This window comes from Triticum dicoccoides, chromosome 6B (assembly GCF_002162155.2).
Source record: "Triticum dicoccoides isolate Atlit2015 ecotype Zavitan chromosome 6B, WEW_v2.0, whole genome shotgun sequence".
Lineage (NCBI taxonomy): Eukaryota > Viridiplantae > Streptophyta > Magnoliopsida > Poales > Poaceae > Triticum > Triticum dicoccoides.
The window spans coordinates 358711238-358719596 of record NC_041391.1 but is presented as its reverse complement, the minus strand read 5'-3'; positions in this window follow the sequence as shown (position 1 = coordinate 358719596).

Genomic DNA, 8359 nt, shown 5'->3' with positions numbered 1-8359 from the left:
AATAGAGATGAATAACATTTTCAGCGGCATACTTTCACTGTCAACGCAACAACTACGAGATCTCGATATCTTCCATGCTACACACATTATAGGCAGTTCCCAAACAGAATGGTAAAATTTATACTCCCCCACCACCAACAAGCATCAATCCATGGCTTGCCTGAAACAATGGGTGCGTCCAACTAGCAACAGTCCTGGGGGAGTTTCGTTTAATTATTTTGATTTGATTTGATCTTTTTGATCATGGGACTGCGCATCCCGGTTACCAGCCATTTTCTCGTGAATGAGGAGCGGAGTCCACTCCTCTTGAGAATAACCCACCTAGCATGGAAGATACAGACAACCCTAGTTGATACATGAGCTGCTCGAGCATACAAAACAGAATTTCATTTGAAGGTTTGGAGTTTGGCACATACAAATTTACTTCGAACGACAGGTAAATACCGCATATAGGAAGGTATGGTGGACTCATATGGAATAACTTTGGGGTTTATGGAGTTGGGATGCACAAGCAGTATTCCCGCTTAGTACAGGTGAAGGCTAGAAAGAGACTGGGAAGCGACCAACTGAGAGAGCGACAACAGTCATGAACATGCATTAAAATTAATCAACACCGAGTGCAAGCATGAGTAGGATATAATCCACCATGAACATAAATATCGTGAAGGCTATGCTGATTTGTTTTCAACTACATGCGTGAACATGTGCCAAGTCAAGTCACTCGAATCATTCAAAGGAGGATACCACCCTATCATACCACATCACAACCATTTTAATAGCATGTTGGAACGCAAGGTAAACCATTATAAGCTCCTAGCTAATTAAGCATGGAATAAGTAACTATAATCTTTAATTGTCATTGCGAACATGTTTATTCATAATAGGCTGAACCAGGAACGATAAACTAATCATATTTACAAAAACAAGAGAAGTCGAGTTCATACCAGCTTCTCTCATCTCAATCAGTCCATCATATATCGTCATTATTGCCTTTCACTTGCATGACCGAACGGTGTGGATATTAATAATAGTGCACATGCATTGGACTAAGATGGAATCTGCAAGCATTCAATTCAAGGGAGAAGACAAGGTAATATGGGCTCTTGGTTAAATCAACAATCATGCATATGAGAGCCACTAAACATTTTCATTATGGTCTTCTCCTCTCGACCCCCAAAAGAAAGAAAAGAAATAAAACTATTTACACGGGAAAGCTCCCAACAAGCAAAAGAAGAACGAGAAATCTTTTTTGGTTTTCATTTAATTACTACTACAAGCATGGAAATTAAACTGACTATTTTTTTTGGTTTTTCTTAAGGTTTATCAAACACACAAGAAGAAAGCTAGAAGAAATTAAACTAGCATGGATAGTACAATGAAAAGGTATGAGCACCGACAACTAGAATGAGTGTGTTAACATGAATGTAATGTCGGTGAGAGATACGTACTCCCCCAAGCTTAGGCTTTTGGCCTAAGTTGGTCTATGGCCATGGATAGCCTGACTGATATCCGAAGTTGTAACTGGGGTCGTACTGAGATGCAGCAGCCAATGCCTCCCGAGCTGCGGTATGGCGGCGAGCTACCTCCGTCCTCCTCTCGTATTCGGTTGCCTCCTCCCTGGTTACAACAAATCTTCTTTTTGCATGGTAATCAAAAAGGGCAGGAGCAGGGAAAGTAACATGGACAGCGCGACCTCTGTCAAAGATTAGTCGATACTGGAGGAATTGTTCAGTCCTCTCAACAAAATGATGACTGACCATAGCATTATAATCTAAATAAGCGGGAGGCAACTCCCTATCACCCTCACGTGGAGGTATACCAAGATAATTAGCAAAACGGGTCGCATAAATCCCTCCAAACAAATCTCTAGATAAACCATTACTATGCAACCTATGTGCAACAATTGCCCCCAAGTTGTAATCTTTATTGCCTAATACAACACTCTTGAGAACACAAAGGTCAGGAACACACATGTGACATGCTTCATCCTTACCGTTAATGCATCTACCAATGAAAATAGCAAAATAATGTATAGCAGGAAAATGAATGCTCCCTATGGTAGCTTGTGCTATATCTCTAGATTCTCCCACAGTAGTGCTAGCAAGAAAGTCTTTATATTCATATTTACGGGGTTCATTAACACTACCCCACTGTGGGAGTTTGCAAGCAGTAGTAAAATCTTCTAGGTCCATGGTATATGATTGATCATAAATATCAAACAAGACACTCTGAGAATTACGTGAAGATGTAAATTTAAACCTTGTCACGAATGAATCAGTCAAGTAGTAGTACTGAGGACACTTACCTTGCATGAAGTCCTCAAGATCGGCATTACGCACATATGCATCAAATCCATCCTTGATGCCTGCATTAACCATAAACTCTTCTGACAGCCATTCACAAGGCCGCACATCAGCTTCCCTTGGTGGTTCATCATCTTGCTCACGCATTGCGCGCCTGGGTGCTTGCTTTCTTGAAGAACCACCTTGGTACATTTTCCTAGACATATTTCTTCCTCTGGAAAATTTCTGAATTTTTTAGTAACTCAAAATAAAAGTGAATCAAACTCAACAAAACTTATAACAACTACTCCCACAAGTGCCTAGAGCCTATATCATGTAGTAGAATTACTTGGGACCTCATAAATTTGACATGCTAGCTCAAGAACAGGGTCACCTAGGCAGCAAAAAATTGCAATGAATAAAGCACTAGAACAAAAACTAATTGGACCGTTGGAGTAGTCACATCCAAGGAACAATCCCCCAAAGCAGTTTTGAGAATAGAGCTTTGAGCAAGGAGATCGAAAATCGCAGCAAAACGAGCTAGAACTCGTGCTTGAGCTGGATGGGGATTTTTTGGGAGGAAGATGGAGTGTGTGGGTGCAGGAATAAGTGGAGGGGGGCCACCGTGGGCCCATGAGGCAGGGGGCGCGCCCTGTAGGGGTGGGCGCGCCCTGGACCCTCGTGGCCAGGTGCTTGCCCCGCCTGCTATGTTCTCAGTGCCTAAAATCCTCAAATATTCCCAAAAAGATCATACTAAATTGACCGGGCATTTGGAGAACTTTTATTTTCAGGAAATTTTTTATTTCATGGATAATTCAGAAAACAGACAGAAAATACTATTTTTGCTTTATTTATTCCAAATAACGGAAAGTAAAAAGAGGGTACAGAAGGTTGTGCCTTCTAGTTTCATCCATCTCATTCTTATCAAAAAGGAATCCACTAACAAGGTTGATCAAGTTGTTCAGACACGAACACGTCACCGTGTACCTCCAACACCGAGGGTGATGCACCGCAGCTCACGTCGAAGGAGGCCCGTCCGGAAGCGCGGTACGCAAGCAATCCGGCGGGCGCTTTTGAGCACCCGAAACCCCACGCGCCCGGGAGGGACTCCGTCTGGACGCGCGGCCGCTATGGGCTGCCCTAGGTCGGTTCATCCGCCCCTAGAGCCTCGAGGATCGCTGCCCTCCAATATGAAGAACAAACGAAGAACGAGAGAGAAAGAACAAGGGAGGGATGTAAAACTAGGGTAAAAAGTAGATGAGATTTGCGATTGTGTGTTGTTGTTCAATCGACCGTCACCTCTTATCTATATAAGAGGCGGATGGACTTCCCATACAAGAAAAGGACTTTCCTAGCCATCCAAATCACCAAAACCTAATAAAACACGGACTATTCACGACCCCGGCCCGGATGTCCGGCTCAAGGCCCGGATGATCCGGCCTAGCACAGTTTTCTGATAGCAGCTTACTATTTTGGCTCTAGAATCCGCATGCGACGTCGGATTTGGACGTTTTTATATCCAAATCAGCCGCCTAGACGAGGCGCACAACTTTCATGTTGAAAACTTTTTGATCTGAGGTCATCTTGAGGGGGTTGCTGGCTGTTTTCTAAAGTCTGCAGCAGAAAAACTTGTCCGGACGTCCGGACGATTGCCCGGATTGTCCGGCCTTTACCCGGATCATCTGGGACTTGACCCGGATCATCCGGCTTCAGTGCCAACCTTCTGGAATCTAGTGCTCCAATTACCCGGATGATCCGGACCCCGGCCCGGATGATCCGGCCAACATTGCTGCAGCGCACGGTTTTGCCTATAACTTTTGCATACGACCTTGGATGGGGACGATCTTTATATCAAAATCGTCCGTTTCGACAAGACAAAGAACTTTGCAGTTGCAAATGTTTCCATCAGAGGCCATCTTAATTAGGTTCCATGCCATTCTCTAATCTGATGTCAACACGAGTATCTCCGATACTGGCATATCTTTTGCACTTAAGCTCCGTTTTGATCCATCTTCATATTTACTTTGATTATCTTGAAGAGAGCCATCAAATTGTGACATGAACTCATAAATTTGACCTCATCTTGCTACAGCCTCAAGTTACTCTTTGCGATCATGCCCTTTTTGAGCGTCAACACATGCCCCCCTATTTTTCGGCAAAGCTAGCGCGCCGAAAAATAACTTGCGAAACGTTTGTCTAAGGACGATGTCAACACTCCATCAGCCATTTATATGCGCTTAGGGCTATAATCTCTATATCGGCCATGTTTATGCTTAGGGCGATAATTTTATATCGGCCATTGATTTTAACTTCTGGTTCACACCATACCTTGTAACCGATTACCACCAATCGACTTTAAAGAGATGGGAATGAACCCGTTCCTTGTAGCACTAAGGAAATCAAACTCCGAGAGGTCACGCCCTGTCAAGCAAGTAACATCGGGATGATTCCAATCCACCGATGCATCGGCCAAAGCAACACAAGCCGAATTATCCGCGTGAATGATTTCTACCTCATCATCGATCCATTGTATTAAAAATTGATGCATGGTAGATGGCACACATTGGTTAGCAGTGCGACCTAATATAACATTATAGTTACCTTGCACCTCGGTGATGAAGAATGTGGTGGCCAAATTTCTGCTTCCCACGGTGAGTTCCATGCACATCACACCTTTGGCCTCTGTCTTTTCTTTACCCTCGAATCCATTAAGTACCATATTGGTCTTCATCAATGCATCATCATCTAACCCCAACTTTTTGAAGACCGAGTAGGGCATAAGATTTACCACAGCACCACCATCAACGAGCATCCTAGCAACCGGTGATCCATTAATATGACCTTTGAGGTACAATGGCTTCAAGTGTTTCACCGGTTCTCTTGGCTTCTCGAAAATAGCATTCTTAGGACCAAAATTCAGCTGGGCTACCTCCCCCTCTCCACCTACAGCATGAAACTCGGCAGGTAAGTAATATACCATATTAATATCCATACCTTCCCGAACCGGCGTAGATTCATAATCCACCATCTCATCTTCATCTCCCAATGTGTATATTGGGCTTAAAGATTCCTCAATTGAAGGGGATGTTTCAGGTAGTGTGGACGATGTAATAAGGGTCGCATCATCCTCTTTTGGTGGTGAAGGTGTTGCTGTAGCTAATGTAGAAGCATCTGTGTTTTGTTTTTGTTTAGGCCTCCACACTTGTTTTGTGAGTGCTATGGGCCAAATTTCACTAAACAATTTGTCCCTTTGCCTCTCCTCTTTGTGTTCTACCTTCTCGTGGTTCCTCATGCGTTGTAATCTCCTTTTCATGGTCTTAGTTAAACCGGGAGGACACCACTTAGGTTGAGTATATTTGGGATCCCTTGGTTTGGCCTTGCTTGTTCTCGCCTCATAATCATCAACCATGGAACCCTGCTGAACAATAACAATATCACCATTAGAAGTAGCCAGATTACCAACAACCGGCCTTTTGATCTACTTTTGCTTGTCGCATTCTGAAATTTCCACATTAGGTGACTTAACACGCCACACTTTTTTATTGGCCTTACTTGGAGAATTTTTTGTTGGTCGATTAGCACCATAACTCAAACGGTCTTGGGTGGGATAATAAAGCCTCTCGCGAGCAGGCCTTCTAGTTGTTGTCCACCCCATATGGAAAGCATAAGGAGCCATTGGGGGCTGCCCCCATCCTTCATTGAAGTCTCTCATGTAATATGGTGCATAGGAGGGTTGTGACATCCATGGTGTCGGCGCCCATGACCCATATGGCCTTGCATAGCGTCGAAACTCTTGCTCCAAAAGCGATCTTGAAACTTTTGTAACTTTGTATTTCTTGTGCTACTTGGCTTTAATAAAGGACCGTGAGGCTGTTGCCTTGTAGTATATAGTCGAAAAAAAAGATGGCTTGATTCGCTTGTGCTTAGCTTCACTCTTTCCCCACTTGCCAACTTCTGAATTCTTGGGCTTGATAAATTTAACATGAGTATCTTCTTGTACTTGTGGTTGCCCCCCCCCGAGTGCGGGATTTTTATGGTGATCTTCAATACTTCCTTGCCACCGGGTTGCTTATCAAGCACAACCTCTCTTCCCAAGACTTTGTCGCCCTCCTTGCCTTTCCTGGGTTCACCAATAACAACATTATCTTTATTAGCAGATTCGGCTATGCTAGGCCAAATTAACATTTTCTTTCCCTCCAAGTCCATGGTGTTTATCGGAAAGGGTTGTTTATCAACATGCATCTCCGCAAAATTCAATCGTCCATCATTAATGGCCGATTGTATCTGTCGTCGAAAAACATTGCAATCGTTAGTAGCATGAGAAAATGAATTATGGTATTTGCAATAAGCACGCCGTTTCAGCTCGTCAAACGGCGGTATGGTGTGTGATATTCTAATCATCTTATCCTGCAAGAGAGCATCAAATATCTTATCACACTTAGATATATCAAATGTAAACCTCATCTGCTCATCACGATTCTTGCGAATCGGCTTAAGAGCATTGCATGTATATGGTTTGGCCTTTGAGGACCAAACAAACTCAGTAGTATAAACATCAACCTCATCGTCCGAATTATCATCATTGTGTTCAACCATATGCATTCTAGGACGATCGGTTGTAGACCTATGAATCTCCTTACTTCGACTCTCTTGAGCCAAAGCTTTTTGTAAGACTTGATTAATGCTCAAAAACTCATAACTTTCTAGCCTCTCTTTAATGTGAGTTTTCAAACCATTAAGAACAAGATCTGCCAAGTCTCTCTCAGTTATCACTAAGCTATAACATCGGTTTTTTATGTCTCTAAATCTCTTGACATAATCGGTGACCAATTCATCATGTCTTTGCCTAACCGATGTAAGATGTGACAACTTTAGCTCATTATCGCCGCTATAAAAATGATCATGAAACTTTTTCTCTAATTGCGACCATAAGAGAATTGAGCCATGTGGTAAAGTAGCAAACCATGAAAATGCGGTGCCAGTTAAAGACAAGGGAAATAAACGCACTTTCAACTCTTCTATGGAACCTGCTTCACCCAACTGTGCTAGATACTGACTCACATGCTCCCAAGTTGTTTTTGTACCCTCACCACTAAATTTAACAAAATCAGGAACCTTATAACCTTGATGGTAAGAAATTGCATCGAAGTGTTCAGGATAAGGCTTTTGATACACATGACTCTTTACTTTCGGCTCATTTCCAAAAGTTTCTAGAAACATTTTATGCAAATCCTCCCTTAATTTAGCTAAAATTGGATACGAGGTAGATGAAGATGTTTGTGGCAATGACATAGGAGCAACCTGAGTACTAGCTATTGGTGCAACTTGTGGGATGGGCGCCGAACCATAATTCGGCGGAAGACCAAACATGCTTGCGCCTATGGGTGGTGTGGCGAAGTGATTTGGCGTTGAAGCCGAATTGGGCACACTCATAATAGGATAAGGGTATGTAGGTGCAGCCACAAGCTGGTTGGTTTGAGTAGGGTAAGAATTCAACGGCATATTATATTGTTGTTGCATAGGTGGTGCCAATGAAATAGGTAAAATTGGACTAGGGTTTTAAGATATACCAACAATACCACTAGATGATGGAGGCATATTTTTCTGAGCATTAGCACTAGCAACAAAAGAATTGTATGCCATCACATTACCCTTACTAACAATACTTTCAATCACAGCCACTTGCTCTGGAGAAAAAACTTTACTGACAGTGATTACATCTTGTTCGTCGATGAGGGGAGGAAAATTGACGTTTCCAACCGGAGTGATGTCGCCTTGACGGTCCTTCTTGAAAATTGAAAGAAACGCTTCCAAATCCTCCTCCTCGTGCTTCTTCTTGAGCGCCTCAAAAGCCTCTTCACGCTGCTTCTTGTGCGCTTCGTAGGCTTGGCGATGTTCATCCGATAGTTCATCAAGACCGGGCTTAATGATGTTATCAGCGTCAACTTCTGAGGGCTTGGGGAGATTAGACATGGTTGATGATGATTCTTGATCTTTCTTCCCCAGCGGAGTCGCCAAAAAGTGTGTTCGCACATGAACACGTCACCGTGTACCTCCAACGCCGAGGGTGATGCACC